At 43.9% G+C, this 21601-nt stretch overlaps 1 protein-coding gene across 3 annotated transcripts in view; it reads left to right on the forward strand.

Moving 5' to 3' along the window:
• Eps8 (epidermal growth factor receptor pathway substrate 8) overlaps positions 1 to 21601 on the forward strand; it is a 108254-nt gene that overhangs the window by 26696 nt on the left and 59957 nt on the right. For 2 of the 3 annotated variants that reach the window (XM_028780956.1, XM_028780957.1), the window contains exon 2: positions 17130 to 17192. The exons of the other annotated variant lie outside the window; for it this stretch is intronic. The gene's annotated coding sequence lies outside the window, so the exon portion shown is untranslated. The remainder of the gene's footprint in view (positions 1 to 17129; positions 17193 to 21601) is intronic. 3 annotated transcript variants of the gene reach the window in all.

Genomic DNA, 21601 nt, shown 5'->3' on the forward strand with positions numbered 1-21601 from the left:
GTGGGAGGGGATGGGTTTGGGTTGTAGAGGTGGGAGGGGATGGGTTTACAAGCCTGCAGAAGAGCGGCTTCTCGCTGAGCAGAAAGTCTGACTGGATGGTCACACCCACTGTTAAGGTGACTGTGATGGGGGACCCAAGGCCCCTCACCTAAGCTGTCTGTGCTGTAAGTCTGGATTAATATCAGACCCAGAAAATCTGAGGGGAAAGCAGGAAGCTAAGGAGGATGTGGCAGGGCCATCCGGGGCTTTGTCATGTGTCACACAGACAATTATGCTCCCAGAAGGTTATGGTGGGGCTGAATGGTCCTGTCATCGAGTCCCAGTATAGCCTGGAGCTCAAGCTGCAGTGACAGTGGTGTGAGCAAGCCTGACACACTGCCAGTCATATAGGCCTGTGGTGTTCTCCCATAATTTGATGTGGGTGAGGCAGGAGGATTGCCAAAGATCTGAGGCCAGCCTGGGCTACATAGCCAGACTCTGTCTCAAGAAAAAAAAAAATGAAAACACATAAATAGTGCTGTGTAGGTGATGGGCTACAAAGCAGGGGGGCTGTTATCAAATGACTGTCAGCTGTATTCTGTATCTATATTCGACCTCTCAGTTTACTGTGGAGGGCACACCTTTGCTTTATGTGTGTGTAAAAAGTGTGAACAGTAAGGCAGCCTCTGGCAGGTTCTCAGGAGCGACCTAGATGAAGGCTCTGCCCTCATGGGACAGATAGTCCCATGCCTGTTGCTGTCCATCAAGACATTTAAGGGGACAAGATGTAAAGGACAGAGAGAAGGAAGTGATATTGGAACTTCACCCCTCCCCCGGTGTTTTAAATAAAGAAGATATTCATTCCAAAATTGAAAAAAAAATCTATAGGTAAAGCTTATAGCATATGGCTGCAAAGAAACACTTTTATCAAGCTGTATGATGTTTTTTTAGGGTAAATGATAGTACAAAAGAGTGAGGAAAACCTAAAAGGTTTATGAACTAGAAAGTTACAGAGACTAGTTTAATTTTTATTAAAGTTTTTTTGTTTGTTTTATTTTTATTTTTGTTGTTGTTGTTTTGTTTTTATGGTTGGAGAGATAGCACAGCCACTAAGACCTTTCACTGATCTTACATATGACCTGGTCTGTTTGGGTCACAGATGACAAGCAACCCTCTGTAGCTCCAGTTCCACGATCCCAATGCCCCTCTCTGCTGACCTCCAGGGGCACTTCAAACATGTGGTTCATGTATATACATGCAGACACTCAGTCACCTACTCAATAAACAAATGAATGAATGAATGAATGAATGAATGAATGAATGAATGCCGGGCAGCCTAGTATGGTGTTTGGAAGCATGTGTTACCTTGGTATACACCTTGGTATATTTTCTTTTAATTTATTATTTGTTTCGTTATACATTTTAGGTAGGTTATTAACTATCAGCTGCTCTTGCAGAGACCCGAGTTCGAGTCCCAGCACCTACATGGCAGCTAACCACACCCTGTAACTCTAGTTCTAGGAACCTGACACCCTCTTCTGGTCTCCGTGTGTCCCAGACACACACACTGTAGACAGATTCGCACCCATGCATATAAAATAAAATCAATTTAAAGGAATAAACTAAAAAAAAGTATTCCAGTTCAATCAAAAGTAATGAGGTACGTGTTTATATTTGAAAAAGCAGACATTAAAAATATACCATTTACCTATAAAATGTAAGAAGATGACTATACGTTGCTTAAAAAGGAGAGACTCCAGTCAGGGAGGAGCTTTCGAAGGAGGGCCTTTTAAGCTGAGACTCAGGAATTAGGGAGGCAGAGCTGAAGTGGGTGACTGTTCTAGGCAGGGCAGCTAGTTCTCCAGGAGACCTGGTGTGGCTAAGGAGATACCACAGCAACCATCACTGTGCCTCTCACGTCACAGGACAGGAGTTCCGCTTGTGTTTTTTATTGTACGTCCACTGTTGGAAATACAGTCTCTGCTTCGAAGGAGTAAACATCCATCAAGGCTTATTGAAAGGACAGGAAAAAGTGAGCATTTTCTGGGGGATTCCTGGTGTAATCCTGAATACAGGGCTTGATTTGAGAATACTGCTCTTCTTCTTGGAAGCCAGACTCGTTCCTTTACCTGAGATGACAGCTTCAGGTACGTAGGGTGCTTGCAATAACCTCCTAAACCTTTGCTGCTTTTTTAAGCGTCTTGGGTGGTGTTTGACCTGGAGACAGGAGGCTTAGAAAAGTCAGGGAACCAAACACAGAGTGATCTGGGTTGCTCTGGATCTGCCCCTAGATGGAACTGGAGTCAGTATTATTACATTGTCAGGAACAAATCAGAGACAGGATGAGTGTGGCCACTCTGTTCATTAGCCAGCTGCTAGAGGAGGGGGCTATCACTAGAACCCATCACCCTGGGCCCCCTGGCTGCTCCCTGACACCCAGACAGCAACCAGCAATGGTGAGCCCAGGTTAGAGGTACGTCAAGCTGCAATGGAGCTGTCAGGACTGCTGCTCTTTTCAAAAAACAAGTGGGAGCTGAGTTAGGATGATTTCATCACCATCCCATCTGGAGGCCTGGGCTCACCGAGGATTTTGTCAAGAAGGACAAGAGGGTTGGGTGTGTTCCAAATCTGTGCAATAAAATTGAGCAGCCACGAGAAGGACTAGTTTAGAAGACAGTTGCCACAAAATAGTGGTTAAATGTGGATTGCGAAAAATTAAGGAAAAGGAAATGGGAGTTAATTTAGAAGAAAAGGCAAACCAATTTGAGACAAAAGGAAAGAAAATATATTCTCAATGTCCTCAGTGTTTCTTTTATTCAGTCACTTTAGTTTTTTGTTTTTGTTTGTTTTTTGTTTGTTTGCTTGGGTTTTTTGTTGTTGTTATTTTTTGTTTTTTTTGAGACAGGGTTGAACTGTGATGTACTTCAAGCTGGACTTGAACTCATTATGAGTCCTAGGCTGGCCTCAAACTAGAGCCATCCTCCTACCTCAGCCTTCTGAGTGCTGGGATTGCAGGTATGCACTGCCATACATGGTGTCCTGTTGTTCTTGTGTGTGTGTGTGATAGGACTGTGTTTGTGTGCACACGTGTGTGCGTGCATATGGACCACAGAAGGCAGTCAGTCTCTGAATTAGGATCTCACTGAACTCAAAGCTCATCTTTTTGGTCAGGCTGCGTGGCCAGTGAACTCAGGAACTCACCTGCCTCTACACATGCATCACTGGAGCAACAGGCACACACAGCCACGCCCAGCTCTTACATGGGTGCTGGGGATCTGAACTCACATCCTCATGCTGGTATAGCAAGTAGGTAACGGGCTTGCCTCTTCTCCCAGTCTCTGTCACCAGATTCTTAAAGGGTGGCTAAGAATCAGTTTGTCACTATGGAAATAGCATAGGGGTGCTTTTATAGATGCTCTCACCAAAATGAAAGAATCGGATAAAATTATCTCAAAATTAGTGAACTCTGAGCACTGGAAACAATCCCTCCACACACACTCCGGAAAATGCTCCCATGGATATTTTCTTAAACTCTAATTTTATAAATAGATACTTGTCGTTGGACTTAACATTTCCAAAGATGTTCCCCAGATGCTCCGTGAGGCCCCTCACGATCTGTCATTAGGCGTTCCCATTCTTCTCTCTGTACCAGTCACTGTCGAAGCCACACTGAATAAATGTTTGGGACATGTCTGGGATGCCCGGGACTGCCCACATCCATGTCAGTGGGTCTACTGCTGTGCCGTCCAACACTAGCTTCCCATAGGATATTGCTCTGACAGCTGCTTCTGGGAAGACATTTCCATAGGTTGTTGCTGGTATTACAACAACAGCATTACTAACCTGTGTTCCACTTAGCTGTTTGCACGTCTGCTTTGCTGTCCCAAATGTTCCTGCAGGCAGTGAATAAATCGTGTTTGCCCTGTGTGCCTTCATGCAGGGTACGTCTCGTAGGCCATACGTTTCCCTTAAATGAGATGGTTCTGGGCGCCACATCGTATGTTCCCCTCTAGAAAACAACCATCCCATGCATAAGCTGCTATTTCTTTCACATTTTCAGCAGGATTTAGCTGCTGCGTGTAGTTGAGAATATCAAACAGGCGTTTTTTTTTCTCTTTTTCAGTAGCTCACTCCTGCATCTGTTGGAAGCATATTTCTTCTGTTTCTGGGGACACTGGCTCCATAGACATCGGAGCCCCTAGAGTCCTCCTATTCTGGTGGGATTATCTGATAATTCTTACTTACATGTTTATAGCATAATATGTTATTGCTCTCAGGAGCATTTATGGTTTAATAGCAGTTTCTGGGGGACCACAAATGTTTAACTTGAAAGGATGGATTCATTTCCATAAGTACATTTGCATCCACTGTACAGCTTGGGTAATTGATATGTTTTAAGGAAACGGGTGACACTCTGTTGGCCCTAGAATCACACCAGGCATGCTGGCTGCCAAGTGTGTACATTTACATATTTAGTACCTCCGACTGGGAAGAAGGTTTTCTTCGTCTACCGCTATGAAGGCTCCACCATGGATAAATTCGTGCCCATTATACTTCCTTTTCTGCATTCATCTGAAGGTCACAGTGCCTTGGTGTATTTCGGTGCATGTATTATTCTGTCTCACCTCCTCGGAAGTTCTCACTTCTTTGGTACTAGAAACACATAATCATATAATACGTAAGCTAATTCCCGAGGACTTGTTACAGATAGAGCAGGCTTCTCGGCTGCTGACTTGTGTGTAAGAGGATAGTCTTCTTGCTGAAAGTGAAATTCTAGAGGGCTCAGATGTCTGAACTCTTTCCAGGGTGGATTACTCAAGAGGAAACAAACAGCACGATCCTGTATAATTGCTTGTTATTCTGAAGACGGAAATGTTATGTGTATTTTTCTTCCCCAAGGGCCCTGTGGAGGACAGGATCCTGCTAGAGGTTTTTAATAGATCTGTGTGATATTGCCAATATATGGAACTCGCAAAACAAGTGAGGCTGCTATCCATTTGGCTGAACAATGAAATACTCCAGAAGGACTCAATTCCTACTGACAGAAAAGTCACACAGGGATTTTTATACAAGTGTCTGAAAGAAACAAGTGGATCTAGGCTTTTGTGAGTGTGTATGTGTGTGTGTGTGTGTGTGTGCGTGTGTGTGTGGTGGGAGGGGAAACATGGTCTTAACATCCTAGCTATTCTAAAAGGTGAGGCTCATAGACCAGGACAGACTTGGAGACTCAGGGCTTGGAGATTTGGATTTATTTGCTTGTGTTGAAGTCTTCAACTGTGTTTAACCTGGGTGATGGCGGATCAGGTATTTCTTTAACATGTGCCTTAGTTTCCTGTAAATAGAGATACTGGCACATGCCTCTTTAAAGGATTTGTGATTATCAACCATACTGAAACAGGCAAAGATTTCATAGCAATGTTTGGCACACCTGTGGATTTTCACACATGTCTTTTGTTGTTTCTGTAAATGGCTCTTAAGCGTTGGTGTTACACGGTTGATTCAGAGAGGAGAAAACACTTGCTTAGAAAATAAAGCCAAATGTTTTGGGGTGTCTGAGGAGATAGCTCATTTGGCTAAGTTCTTGCAGAGATCTCAGTCTGATGCCAAGAACCCATGTTAAAAACAGACTGGGCGCGGTGTGTGCTTGGAATCCCAGTGCTCTGGAGCTAGGGATAGGTGGATCCCTCAAGCCTACTGGCTGGTCAGCTCAGACTACTTAATGAACTCCAGGCCTGTTGAAAACCTGCTTTCCCTTCACACAGACAGAGACACGGACTCATAGACAAACGCGCGCGTGTACAAACACACACACACACACACACACACACACCTATATACACATATACCTTCCCCAACAAAAGAGTTAAATTTTTTGGAGCTGAAAGCATTTTTAGTTTTGGTGAGAAAAACTATATGGGCTTATAGTTTCTTTATCCATGAGAAATTATGTAGAGAGGGAAGCATGTGAGGGCCTGGCGGCGTGCTTCCTCTTGTATCCCTTGACCATATGTGTTTGACTGAACGTCTTTACCCTCGGAACCAGGTATTGCCTGTGTATGGAATATTCTCTGCTTTGAGAGCTAGCTTTGGGGAGTTCACGTGGTTTTGGCCGTTTAGTGTTAGGTTCTATGTTGTCTAATCAGAACTGGAGAGGGATGCTGGTGTGCGGATTCCCTTCCAAGAAAAACACTGGGTGTTTCAGGAAGTGGGCGAGTGAGTCAGCGGACGGCACTTTTCCTCTGAGTCAGTCTCGGACTTGCTGGAAACAAGCTTGACTTTCACCCAGAGTTCTGCTTTTCCAATTGAATGTTCCATCGGCGTTGACCTCGTACCATGCTGACAGTAAGCTTTGTTAGTGTGTGCACTCACACGGAGTGTCTTAGTGAGTGTGGCTCAGTGAGGTCTTTAAAAAAAATCTCAATTAATTCTATACCTCATAAACTAGTTTCTCCTCCATGACACTTTTGCTTCAAGAAGGGGAGACATGAATCAGCTACTAGTGTAGAATTTGGAGGAAAATTGGTAGTAGCATTTATTTTGGTCACTTATACACACACACACAAACACACACACACAAACACATACACACATATACACACAAACACACACACACACAAACACACACACAAACACACATACACACAAACACACACACACAAATACACACACACAAACACACACACATACACACAAACACACACAAACACACACATACACACAAACACACACATACACACAAACACACATATTCACACATACAAACACACACATACACATAAACACACACAGACACACACAGGCAGACACACAAACATACATACATACACAGACACACACACACAAACACACACACACAACCCTGTTTACCTCTAACACTTAGACAGCAAGGGAATTATTTTTCAAAAGACTGTATGTACCAGTCTACCACATTCAAGATTTGTATAGGTGATAAGAAAGTCTTCACTGCAACATTTAAAACACTTCGGGCTAGAGAGATGGCTCAGCCGTTAAAGGCAAAACTCACAACCAAAAATATAAAAACCACTAACTTCATGCTGTATGGTTACTGAATGAGAAAACAATGTATGCTCCAAGGTATGGCTGAGGAGAAGGTTTTGTTGTAGATCGGAAGGAGAACAGTTAGATGCCCTTACTATCCATAGGGAAACCTTTAAAAGAGAGATGGAGGCAGGTGGGGAGATGGCTCGGAGGCTGATAAGAGTTCTTTCACTTCAGGAAGACCTGAGTTTGATCTCCAGCACCCACACTGGGCAGCTCACAACTGCCTGAAACTCCGGCTTCAGAAGATACAAAGCTCTCTGGAACTTGCCATGTAGACCAGGCTGATCCTGTGCTCAGAGAGACCTACCTGCCTCTGCCTCCCAAGTGCTGGGTTCAAAGGTGTGCTCCAGCAAGCCTGGCTCTGGTCTCCCAGCACTGTCCCAGGAAAGAGCAATGGAGCCATGCTTCTGTTCTGAGAGTAAACTGCTGTAATCTGAGCCCTTGTAAGGTCTGCAAAGCCCACCAGGTAGGCTTGGGGTTTTATAGGTAGTGATATGCCTGTTCTTTTCATGCGCACCAGTAGATACATAATTTTTCTTATTTTAATCTCAAGCACTTGGGCTTGGGTTAGCTGAAGGCATTGGTTTTTCTTTCCAGTGCAGTCACTGTAGGTTTCCCCCTCCCTCCACACCCCTCACCTTGTTTCTGCCCAGGCAGGGACTCTGCTGGCTGCTGGTGTCCCTGGGCTTCTCTGAGGTTTCAACAGTTTCTTCTGAGATTAAGCACCATTCTTATAAACCAAGTCCCTTGTATCTTATAAAAATCCGAACGCTGGTTTGTTTTCCTAGAAAAATTTCCACTTTATCATCCTGGAATGGAATAGTTCAGCCCTTGGCAGAGCATTGAGTTCTCAGCTAAGGACTTAAGAATGGTGCTGTGTGATTCTCAGGTCTGCCAAGGAGCGAGGGTTTTACAAAACAAAAGACAGCATCTCCAGTAGCCACAGGCCTTGTGTAACAGGCAGGCTTTGTGGAGACCCAAGGGAAGAACTCATCTTTCAGTGTTTCCCCTCACTCCAGAGATAAGTGGACATACATACACACCTTCTCCACCATGCTTTACCCTCCTCTGTGCTGGCAGGTAGTCTGTGCAGGTAGGCTGTGGCTTCTGCTAGACCTACGGAAGTGTAAGGCTCTACTGCACCCTTTCAGAGGCCCCAGCATCCCGTTTGATCATACTAACTGGAAACCTGTGAGTGTATGCGACGGCATCCAAGAGCAGAGATAGGAGCACACTGACAAACCAGCTTTAGTGTTGGCTTCCTCCTCCCACATTCTTCCTAACCCCAGTGCAACCCCACGTCACACGGGTGTCTGAAATGTCCCCTGTAAAGGTCCAGCACATCTTCACATTCGGGGTTCTGCCAGGATGACACGTGTCACCAAACAGTGAAGAGAACTGGAGAGGATATAATCGCAGGGGTGTGTTAGTTACTTCTGAGCCTTGGAGATTGGGATATCCCACTGAAACTACTTACAGGATGAAAGGCTTACTTTGGCTCAGAGTTTCAAAGGTTTTCTGTCCACACTGAGAAGGCATGCAGGAACAATCCAGTGTGGGAGTCTGTGGTGGAGACTGTTCATATCAAGGAGGGCCAGGAAGCTGAGAGAAAGGCTAGAACCGGACCAATAACAGCTTTCAGATGCATGTCCTTAGGCATCTACTCCTGCCTGCTAGGTTTCACCTCCTGGCAGATCCACAGTACACACTCACACTCATACACATGCACATACATATACACATGAACACACACATAGACACATCCACACAGATACAAACACATGCACACATACATATACACATGTGCACACATACACACACACACATATATACACACACACACATATATACACACACACACATATATACATATACATACATATATACATACATACATACATACATACATAGTACCACCAAATTGAGAGAAGTGTTAAAAATGTAATTTAGTCAAGTGATTCGTGGAAATAATTTTCAGAGCAGCAGTTTTGGTAACCGTGGATCTATGGCTGTTTTACCTCATTTAGCTGCTATGATAAATGTTTAAAATACACACATTGCTCAGAATCAGTCATTTGTCCCCGTGCTTTGTCAAGTGTGCCACTGGAAAGCTGGGAGTAGAAGCCAAGGCAAGATCATGATGACATTGTGACTTTTCAGAACTCTTGCTCTTGTGAAATCCCAGGGTCCACGTTCTTCATCCTGAACCACGCCTGCCTTCATCTGCATTCTCTTTTCAGCCATCCTCAGTGCCCCTTATCCCTGTGACATAAGCTTATACCACACAGAGCTCTGCTTTACTGCTTATCGGTAAAGCTGGATCATCAGACCCTTTACAGGAAATCTGTGGAATCTCGTGTATAATCAGTGTATCAAACTCTTATTATATTCCTCTATGTGACAGACTGGTGGAGCTTATTCCACTTCCAGTACTTATTAGTAACTCCAGGCCTGGGGCTGTTACTAAAAGCCAAATTTACCTGCTGGGTCCGGCAGTGATGTTCCTACTTCATGGGGTTACTGTGATCTTGGCAGATGATCATAGAAGTGAAGGATCTTCTTCCTCTTCCTGCTCCTTCTCCTGCCCCCCCCTTCCTCCTCCTCCCCTCCTCCTCCTCCTCCACCACTACCACCTCCTCTTCCTCTTTCAGTGTTACTTTTGTTCACAACACTTATAAAGTTTAGTCCCCTTAGTATATTAATTTTATAAACCCATTTGGCTGAAAATCAGACAGTTTTCTGACTAAACAGTACCCAGTTCATTTAGCAGAGACTTGGAATTCATTTAGAAGGATTTTTGTTTAGAAAAGTTGACAACTTGTAATTCTTTTTAAAAATGACTTATTGCTTTTTAAATATTTATTTTGTTTTAATTATGTATATGTATGTATGTGTCTATATTGGAGTGTAACACATGTGTACGGGTACCCACAGAGGTCAGAAGAGGGCATCGCATCTCTTGGAGTTGGAGTTACTGATGGTTGTGAGCCACCTTGTGGGTACTGGGAATTAAGCCCAGGTTCTCTACAGGAGCAGTCAGTGCTCTCAACTGCTGAGCCATCTCTCCAGCCCTGACTTCTTATTCTTAGATTCCTTATTTTATCTAGAATGTTATACATTTCTTCCCAAGTTTTTTATCTTTTGGTTTTTTCTCAGTAGCCTAGAGAAGGGAATTATGGGCATGGAGAGAAAGAAGGACTTGCCTGGAGATACTTCCCAGGTTCCCTCTTCCTGCTGCAGAGCCTGCTCACCCTAGTAGGTCGCCCGAACCCCATGCATGAAATCTACATGTGACCTTGGAGCAGCCCATGTTTTTGGTGCCTTTCCTTCTCACAGATCCAAACACTTTTATTTTTCATCTTTTAAAGGACTACAGAGTGTTGTGGTTTTGCTCTGTTAATTCCAGGTGCTCAGGTTTAAGAATGTAATTTCTGGCAAATATTTCTTCAGAGCTTATGAATTGACACTGGCTTCAGAGTGGACATGCTGCCATGAAAAACAGTCCCATTTCTGCCCGAGGGGAACAGGGGCTCGATTGTCTCCGGTTTCCTGATTCGTCAGATGCAGGCGCTTAAAGCTGATGTACTCAATGTTAATATTCCATAATTTACACTAGCTTTTTGTATGATTTCCCATCTCTGTTCACTTTCCTCTAGTTTCTTATTTTCAGACAAACACCCGAAATCATAATGGTGTCCTTGATCTTAATTTTGCATACGTTTCTTTGACAGCGGAGTTTAATTTTTGTACACCAGGCGAGAAACCTCAAAAACATAACAAATATATAGATTCTTTATGCTGCTTATCCTGAATATGAAATGTGGAAATTCTGAAGTAACGTTATCAGAATTCCGATCTCAATCTCCTGTATTTTTTTAAAGAGCATAAACAGGTGGGAGTCGCTATGCATTCATATGGCCTTATCAAGGATAACTTTCATAATTTTTTTTCTTCTAAGAAAATAAGACTTTGTATATTCTGTGTTAGTTTATGTATTTTATGCTGCTCTCCTGATAGAGTCTCATGAAGATAGGAACTGTACTAGGGAATTTTTCATAATTGTGACATAGGACTTAAGGGACTCAACTTATAAGCAAGAAAGGTTGTCCTTGGCCCATGGTTTCAGTCCATGCTAAGTTGTCTCTAGGTCTTGTGGCCCAATGGTACTTACATTAGTTAGGTTTTGCATTGCTGTGACCAAAACGACTAAAGCTTGGAAGGATTTATTTTGACTCACAGTTTGAAGGTGCTGTCCATCATGTGAGGAAGGTGGGGGAGCAGGGACTGGAGGCAGCTAGTCACACTGCATCTGCTGTCAGGAAGCAGAGAAGAGAAGTGGCTGGTTCTCAGTGCACCCTCTCCTTTTTGTTTAGTAGGGACCGGAGTCCGTGGCATAGTGCCACATGGGTTCAGGGTGGGACAGCCTCAGGTAAGCTTCTCTAGAAATGCCCTCACAGATACAGTGAGAGGCACGTCTCCCAGGTGATCCTAAATCAAGATCACCCACCAAGGCGATGTAGTCCCCAGTGGTTTCCTGGAAGCATGTGGCAGGAAATGACCATTTCCATGTGTTTTATTAGAGTTTCATTGCTGTGAAGGGACACCATGACCAAGGTAACTCTTATGAAGGAAAACATTTAATTGTGGCTGGCTTACAGTTTCAGAGATTCAGTCCATTATCATCATGGCATGAAGCATGGCAGCGTGCAGGCAGGCATGGTACTATAAGAGCCAAGAGTTCTACACCTTGATCCAGAGGCAGCCAGGAGGAGGCATTGGATCACACTGGCCAGACGTGAGCATATGTATGAGACCTCAAAGCTCTGCCTCCACAGTGACACACTTCCTCTAATAAGGTTGCACTTCCTCCATTAAAACCACACCTCCTAATAGTGCCATTCCCTGTGGGTCAAGCATATGTAAACCACCACACCATACCAACTGGGAACAGAGGGAAAGGGCAGGTCCCACATTGTCAGGTCATGACCCCAATGGCCCAGTTTCCTTCTATCTCATCCCTCTCAAAGGTTCTTACCTCCAAGTAGCACCAAAGGCCAATGGTGTTGTCTATACACACAGTCTTTAGGGAACACTTACCTAAACCACAGTGTGTCTGGTGTCTTGTTTTGTCTCCTACAGAATAAACACATAGAACTACCCTAACCTTCATGGGAGGCATTAGTCATATTAGCAATTTATGTTTAAATTTAAGCTGATTTGGTAAAAATCTAAAGCCCAGTTCCTTGGGAACCTTGGCTTTCTACATTGTGAGTGCTCAGCTCCTGTGGTGAGTGGTTCTGATGCAAGTGATTCAACTCTGAGCCTGTCAGAGTTCACACCTGAAATCACACCACTCAGGAGGCTGAGAGAAGAGACTTGTTGAGAGTTCAAGACCAGCCTAGTGAGTTCCAGGATAGTCTGAGCTACAGAGTGAGACTCTGCCTTCTAAAACAACCACCCCCACCACCCAACAACAACACAGACTAGGGAGAAGGTTCAGTGTTAAGAGCACTTGTTGCTTTTGCAAAGGGCCAGAGTTCACTAGCAACCTCAGGCGGCCATAGAACTCAGACGGGCACATCTGATGAAAGAATGGGTTAGGGCTTGGGTTGGCTGGTGCTGCTCAGTGCTTGATGAATCTTGAGTACTGATTTATGAAGGTCACTTTGACTTTAACTTCTTGCTATTGGCTTTAGCCATAGTACTGGATTGGCCACTGATGAGGAGGGAATACTGGTATTTAATAGCACTTTAAAGGCATAAATTGGGGCAACCCTCTTAAGGGATAACGATTGACATCATGGCCAAGTTATTTTTAAATTTTATAAATAACTTTTATAAGCCCCAGAATCATTAAAATGGCAATAAGAGATTTTAATGGCTTCTTTTAGTTGGTAAGAATTACGTAAAATAACACAATTTGAGTGCTTGACACAGGGGCTGGCATACTTAAATTCTAAATAAATGAGCATTATTGGGTTTAGTTTAATGAAGTGGTGAGCTGGACCCTGTGATTACTTCAGGTCGTGTATGGATGTTTTCTGCTGTCATGTTAACTTTGAAGTTTGGGGAGAAGTCTTCCTTCCCACAATAAAATCTGGAGTTACTATTGTTTGTTAACAAATAGAAAATGTTCATAACTCAAAAGACTTTATTCTCTCTTTTTTCCTTTATCTCTGTGTGTGTGTGTGTGTGTGTGTGTGTTTGTGTGTGTTATGTTTGGTGCTACATGTATGGAGCCTGGAGTTACAGGTGACTATTACTCATCCCATAAGGGTGCTAGACACCAAACTCTGGGCTTCTGCAAAAGTAGCAAGCACTCTTAATCACTGAACTATGTCTAGATCCCTATACATTTTCATATATAAACAAAAACATGTGTTTATATACATGTATATAATACACAAACAGAGAGAGAAAGAGAGGGGGGGGGCATGGGAAAGGAGAGAGAGGGAGGGAGGGAGGAAAGGAGGGAGGGAGAGAGAAAGGGTGGGAGGGAGAGAATGTATTATATTATATGTGTTCTCTCTATTACTGTGCGGTACCTCGTTTCTTTCCCTCAGAACCTCTTCTTCCCAATTAGTCCTGAGAAAATGACACTCCTTCTTTCAGTGACCATTAACAGCCATTTACATTGGCCATGCCATATCTGAATGACAGCATCTCATGACCCCGTCTCTATCCTTCAGCTCTTAGGTCGCTTCTGCCCTGTCTTTCCTGTGCCGTGGAGCACGGTGGGTGGGGTGTGACACATCCCATTTGAGGCCCAGTGCTCATTGGTCACAGATTTCAGCACTGACCAAATATGAGTCTCAGCATCAACCGTCACCCTCTGCACGAAAGGAGCCTCTCAGCCCCAGGCTAAAGTTGCATCAGCCTGTGGCCGCGCACAGAAATATTTAGAAGGCACTTTCAACAACGTGATCAACAAATCCTAACTTACTGGCCTTAATTAACCTTTTCTTCAATTGTTATGACTGTATGAATAAGTAAATGCCCCCAGAAGATTTTCATAGAACTTTGGCTGGCAATCTGAATCTAAGGTGAATGCAGAGCTGTCTCCGTGCTTGTTTTGGCTTAACTCAAAAGAAAGGTTTCCAAGTTTTCATTCCTGTGGGCTTTACCTAACACAAGCAAGAGTGCAAACCAAAGGCACAGCTAATAATCAAATGTGTAACTCAGCAGTTCTGTACCCCAGGGTAAATTTCAGGCTGCATTTAGGTGTCTGCTTCTGGGACAGGGTTAAAGCTAGGACTTAGTTCCTGGAAGAGTAACAGGAACTGAAGGTTCTTCATAACCCACCAGCCCTGTGTCACTGGGCTAGTCCCTCAATTGTGCCCTTTGGATGTTTCCTGGGGTCTGAGAGCAGTGCCTGTTGACATAATAACACAAGACAGTCCAGCACATCAGCTGACCCTGACAGACATAAATGTCCTTCGGTTTTTGTGTTCCTTCCACACTGGTTGCTATGGTACCTTTATTTTAGTATAAACTTGGACTCATATTTCATAGTCCACCTGAATGGCTCAGGTTCACAGTGGAGGTGACTTTTCTCCTGAACTTTCCATGAACTAATAGTTAATATTTAAACTACCAAACTGCAGAAAATGGCAGATGAGGGCCATAAAAATTCAGAGACCCAGTAGCCACGGGGACCTGAGAAACCCGTGGGTTGTTATAATGACTGGACAACCAGAAATATCTTTTTATGATAAAGAAGTGATCCAGGAAGTTGAATAAAGATGCTAGGAAATTAAAAACATTGGAGAATGTAAGAACAGACACTTATTCCAAGAGCCTTTATTATGTACAAGGGAAATGTTTAGAAAAAATTGAGGAAATAAAGAAAAAATAGAAAGCCTCACATTTCAGGTGGAAAATAAGGGGGAAGTTATTAATGATACACAGAAAAACCACAAGTGGGGAGATGACATTAAAATACAGGGCCAGACATCATACATGATAGAGAGTGTCTTTACAGAAGGAATGAAATTCCCCGAGGAAAGTAGATACTGGATTTTCTGTATCTAACACAAAAGCTTTCTAACAAGTGTTGGGATGCGTCTGGTTGTGTCTGACATGATTGCTTTAGTCTCACGCAGTTTTGATCTGACTGTGATTTGCTCCCATGGTACTCATTCTCAAGTCCCCTGCAGCATCACCGCTGATACCACCGTGCTGCTGAGCAGCGACGGACTGTTGTAGGTGGCCACCCTTTCTCTCAGGATATCCAGCATCTCAGCAGGAAGGCGGGCAGGAAGAGATGAGTCTGAACCATGGAGGCTTCTCTCCTTTTGGTTTTGCAGCTGGACCTGGAATCTATGCTGTGTTCCACCACGGGACCGCAGCTCCCTACCTGGACACAGCATCTTCTTATATGATACATGAGAAGTGTTTTGGGGTGATGTGCACATCTGCGTTAGGCTACTCTATACAACCTTACTAACGGTTTAAAAAGACGGAATTTCATTGCTTTGGCAAATGGAGTCTGTGGCCTAGGAATAAGAGTTTTAAATTGAAATCAACTTAGGGGAATACACTTAGGATTTAGGTAAATGGAAAGAATTCAGAGAGGCGACAGGAGCTCTTTGTAGGTTGTCATCACTTGTAAGGATGTGCCATGCAATCCAGATGATGTGACTCATGACTGTGATCCCAACAGCTAAGGGATGTCTGTCGCATTGAGTTCAGGATTAGCCTGGGCTACATACTGAATTTCAGGTCAGTGTGGGCTATAGAGGTGGAAAAATGTCGCTCGCTTTGTGAAACACCGAGTTGAAGATACAGATGAGTTACCTGCAGTGCAGTGTTTAGCACTACTGTCTCTTGCTCTAAGTGTGAGTCTAAACCTGTGGGTTGTGATCCATTTGGGGAGTTGCATTATCAGATATTTATAGGATGCTTCGTAATAGTAGCAAAATCACAGTTATGAAATACATATCAAATTATTTTATGGTTAGGGGTCACCTCAGCATGAGTAATTGTGTTAAGGGGTCACAGCATTGGAAGGTTAATAACATGTGCTAAGATCAGTCCTGCCGAAAGTGTTATATCTCATCTGTGGCTAGAGTACCTCTCACTGTGCCTGTAAAGGCCTATCACTTACTCTCTTAGAATCCATTTACACACCAGAATGGGATATGGGTTCAGACTTGTCAGTCTCCTTAAGAACTTCTTAGAGCATAAATCCCTGCTTTTCCATGCCCCCATGTGTCCATCAGACCCCGATAGCTCTGTATCTGTTTGCCTTTGTTGAGGGAAAATGTTGAACTGTACAAATGTCGTCGATGTCACTGCCAGGGAGAAAGTGTCACCTAACGATAAAAATGTGCCACGTGAGATCTCTGGTGACATATGATATGCACTGCTCAATGGAGCAAGTCGCTGGAGGAGTCTCTGTAGTAGACCTCACGGCTGGCCAGTGAATACTAGCCTTCAAGGTTGATAACAGGAGGCAGACATTGAGAAAAAAGGGTTGGGGTATGAGTTGTGGTGAGCGGGGTGACTTTCCCCTCTATTTCTCAGTCCTAAGTGCTGGTCCCCAAAATGTGTATGGCTGGAAAATGAATTGTCACACAGTCTCTGCTTCGTCTTCTCCTGGTTGAAGACAACCACTGTGACCTGCCTCCTTAGGAGTCTGAATAGAGGAATCTTTCACTCCTGGGAGAGTTGAACTTCTTGGATGAAGCTTCCTTCTTAAAATTCTGCTCGTCCCGCAGTGGTGCTTGCTGAGGTCTTTTGTTCAGGGTTGGGTCTTGCCCATGCCCTGGTTCTCCTGACTGCCCTTTTTGAAAATTGGTATTCCGTCCCGAGTGCAGAACTAAAGTATAGCTCTGTTCCTTTCTGAATCTCTTGAAATAGGTCTTTCACGGGAGAGAAATAATTGGGTTTCCAGCCAATGAATTGGAGCCCTTTTTTATTCATTTATTTCCGCTTAATTAATAAAGACACAGAATAAAGAAACGGGTGAGAATAGAATAATCTCCCACGGAAGAAGATTCTAAATAATCAGTGAAGGCAGCCCCTCCTTGGGTTGTGGAATCTTCCTGGGAAGCAAGAGAGTAACTTCCTGTTGTTTTGATCCACAGAGTGGCCCCTTTCCAGAGCCACACAGTTGGAAGGAGGGAAGCCACTTAACAGTGGGAACCCAGGTAAGACCCGTGACTGATGTAACCAATCAGTATCGTTGATGTGATGAGACAAAGCCAAGGCGCATAGCTCTGTCTCCTGTGCTTGAGGGGAGCTCTACAGGATGTTCTGAATGCAGTACTCCTCATAAAGGAGTCGTTGGTACAGGCTGGCATGTATATGTTGCCATTTGGATAGGTGCTTTGCAAATATAGTCAAGACGAAGTCAGACTGTCAATATGAACCCCGGTGTAATGACAGCTGTCCCTAAAAGAAGGGGAAAATTTGGAGAAAGTGTGTCCTTTGACAGGGAAAGCCTTCAGACTTGTCAGGGGAAGCTTAGCCTACAGATACTTCTGTTAACAGAGAATCGAGTGAAAGAGCCTGTGTTGTCTTAAGGCAGTTTATAATAAGCTATTTCTCGAAGATCCAAAGAGTCTAATAGAGTCCAAAAGCTAAAGGAAGGGGAGAGATACCTGTCTACAGGAGCCAGGACATATAAGGACTAAGCATGACACAGTACTACAGAGACATGGGGTCAATAGCACAATCAGGTTTTGGCTTTCAGTGAGCAATTGACCCTGGTTGGCTGGCGTTTACCAAGCAGTATGCTAATGTAACATTTACAGTAAGGCAATGGCATATAACAGAGCTGCCTGGACTAGTGTGTTTTATAACTCTCCTGTAAAGCAAAAATGATTTTATATATTTAAGGTTTATTTTTATTATCACAATTTATCTACAGTTTAAGTAGACTTTAATTAAAGTTGTTTGTTTGTTTGTTTGTTTGTTTGTTTGTTTTATGCTGAGGACCAAACCCAGAGACTTGTGTGTGTTAGGCCAACACTCTAACACTAACGTATACTCCTAACCCTTTAAAGTAAGTTTTTTATTTAAGATAGAATACTGCTATGCTGTCCAGGCCGTTCTTGAACTGTCTAGAGCTCAGACAGACCTTGAGTTCTCAGTTTCCCTGTATTCCCAGTCCAGGATTCTGCTTTTAAGTTTAAAGTAAAACCGTTGGTAGGCGGAGTCATAAAGTTTTGGTAGAAATTGGTGGGGGAGTAGGTAGCACATGCCTTTAATCTCAGTACTCAGTAGAGACAAACCAAAAACCAAACCAACCAAACACCCCCCAAAAAACCCCAAAGTTTTTATAGACATTGTTCTATGTCTTAGTTAAAACCATAAACACTGACGACAGACCCCCCCCCCTCAGTTATATCTTTGACTGAGATAGGCATATCTAATCACATTGAAATCAAGATACTCCAAGATCCCCTGTCAAATCCAAGGAAGCACTTCAAATACCAAAGAAGGCCATGGCATTTAGAGAAGGCATCTGTGTGGATACTCACTGGGCTGAGAGCTACTAGCATCATCAGTAACAAGATTGGGTAGGTGAGATTTTTTTTTCAGAGTCATGACTGAAAACTAACACTAGCTGCAATCGAGAATGAAGGAGGGGAACTCTGAATTTGTTGTTGTTTCTATCTAGGATTCTGACACCTTTCTACGATGAATTTAGCTTGTCTGTTTCATCTAACCGTAACCCTGTTTCTCTCCTCTGAGTGGTGTCTCTGATGGAACACCACTTCCTTAGTGATGCTCTCTGTATTTGTCCCTTGTCAGTCTTCTCTTGGCAATCACAAGGAAAGTTCTAACAGCCATGACTTTAGAAACATGTTTCATGCGTCTACTTAAATCAGACACTTGGCAGCTATTGTGATGGCTTTCCCCTGTACCCTCCAGGAGAAGGAAACTGGTATCCTTAACTGCACTTGCAAGTCCATATCTTGACATAGATAGTGACAATGGAAACACCTTCGGTACTGGTACTGGTACTTCCAGCTGGGTGCCACCTAGGCATTCGATTGCGCATATCTTTAAAAGCTGGTAGGAAGAACAGCAACATGGTGTTTCCTTTGGGATGAGAGTTCTGTGCTGGCTATGTTTAGACATCTGAAGCCCCCGTGTGGAATGCCACATGACCACAGTGACAAGTGAGACTACAGCGGCCCAGTGGGATGACTTTCTATATTTGAAATCCAGTTTAGCAAATTGACATCTCTCTGTCCCCTTCTCTAACATTCTCCGACTTGGACAGATCGCTCTTTTAAAACAGAACACAAACCACGCATTTATTAGGCTCCTAGGAAGAACTGAACACGGGAGAGGGGATGCCCGGGGGCTACCACTTTTCATGAAAACCAGCTGCTGCGGTTTTGAAATGCAAACCAGATCAAAATCAGCACAAGGCCCCGGGGTTTAATTTATATTCTGAATGAACCAGCCTGCTGTGAAAGAGCATTTCTTCTCCCTTTCTCTCTTTCTCTCTTTCCTAAAGAAAACTTTTGAAGAAACTTTTGTCCACCTCACTTGATGTTTGCAGCAGCCCCATGAGCTTAGAAAAGAATCCTCTCTGTTTCTGACAGGCTTAATTGACTTGCCACTTGCAGGAGCCACACAGTGGGGGAGTCTTGTGTGGCTAATACCTCACCCCCAGCCGGTTCCCTCTAGCTCTGACTTGCTATTCCCAACATGGAAGGGACCAACCAAGCTGGTACTCTGGAGTCTTCTGTGAGCAAACTGGGGGAGATACTGAGGACTTTTGTAAACTGCCAAATCACTAAGAGCTTGGCAGGGGATGAGGGTGGTGTGGGGTGGGGGGGCTCCTATTATGAAAATCAGTAAACACCTCCTTGATTGGCTTACTCCTGTGCCAAGGTTGTGTGGGACAGACAATAGAAGCGGAAACAGCCACATAGGTACAATTTTAGAAGAAGCCTTCTCACCTAGTACAGGCGTGAATATTCGTGTGTGTGTGTGTGTGTGTGTGTGTGTGTGTGTGTGTGTACATGTGTGCAAGTACATTTATGTGTCCCAGAGGGCGTTTGCATTTGTGCAGATAGAGGGTACAGATCACCCTCAAATGTCATTCTTCAAGTACTGTGTACCTTGTTTTTCTGAGAGCCATTTAACCTTTTACCTAGTACTAAGCAAGCCACAGGGGTCTGGTTCTTTCACTGTCCCTGTGCTGGGATTGTGGACATGCGCCCTTTGTCCTGCTGTCTCGCATGGCTTCACTAGGGTCCCCATGCTTGCTGTGCAAGAACGGTCTGGCTTTAGCTCCCTCTGCAGCACAAAGTGCAAAGGTGAGTGTTCATTCCTAGGGGAGCTGCATCCTGCTGCTTTTTAGTTCTTGGGTGAACTCTTTGTCTGGGTCTTGGAACCAAATTCATACAGGAGCTGAGGTGCAGATGAAAAAACTAAGGTTTTTCAACTTTAAGGCACCCAAGGTTCCTTCATGAATGGAATCAGAAGAATCGACCCACATGTGATGCTTTTGTGCCATTCAGACAGAAGACCTGCAACACTGCAGGAACAGCTGGGCAGGTGTGTGGGACAGGGCAGTAAATTCCAGTGGTGTTTCTGAGAGATATGTGTGAGGGTAGAGCGGCGGCCAGTGGACAGAAACCACCCCTTCCTGTTGCTTATTTAGGTTTACTGTAGTGCCCTGTGTCAGCCTCCGGTGCTCAAGGCTCTCCCCCAGCTTCATATGTTAAGGACACCCTTCCCAGAAGGGAGGGGCCTCTGTGGTTTGCTGCATGTAGGAAACTGTTATCACAGGGTCCCCCGTGGAGCTCACTTCCTCAGAGGGATTCAGCTTGTGAATCAAAGTAACTGGTGTGCATTGAGATGACACATCTCTCACTTTCCTGGTTCCTCTTGTCTTCAAGCAGTAGACTAATTGGAAAACGCAGTCAGGAAGGTGGAATTCACTTTAGTGTTTGGGGAAACCTATAAATTCTAACCTTTGTTTATAAAGCAAAGTCAAGCACCGGTCCTTCCTAATAGTGTGTATGTGGCTTTTCCTTCCACAAAACTCTACTGACTTTTGAGTGGAGCCCATCGAACCAGGACTTAATCACTTACATCCGTCTGTAGAAATTAATGCTGTCCCTTTAAGACCGTATGCTCTTTAGAAAGAAGGACTCAGGCTTCTCTGACTTCTTTCTTGCCTTGGACAACTGTTTAATGAACATCTATTGAGTACCAAGTGTCCTCTGAGTGTTTGAACAACAGCAGTCTCAAACAAAAGTCCAGGCCCTTTGAGAACCAATAGTCTGGTGAAGTTGAGAACTAACTAACAAATGAGAAGTTTCAGCTGTTGTAGGGACTTGGAAGGTTTGTTTGTACTGTGGGGAGTATCTGATAATGTGCTTCTATTTATTCAGGAGAGTCAATAAGAGCTCCACAAGGACTTTGTGACTGACTGAACCAAGATGAATGAATGAGGAAGAATTGGCTAGAAATTACTGAGTCCTGGAGATGATTTCTTTAATGTCCTTTTGATCTGAAATGTTCCCTTCTTATACACTCCCATGCTAACCCTAAACTTACCTTCACAATAGCAACTGCATTTTATAGT

The sequence above is a fragment of the Grammomys surdaster genome, unplaced genomic scaffold, assembly GCF_004785775.1.
Source record: "Grammomys surdaster isolate TR1022 unplaced genomic scaffold, NIH_TR_1.0 373, whole genome shotgun sequence".
NCBI classification, from domain to species: domain Eukaryota; kingdom Metazoa; phylum Chordata; class Mammalia; order Rodentia; family Muridae; genus Grammomys; species Grammomys surdaster.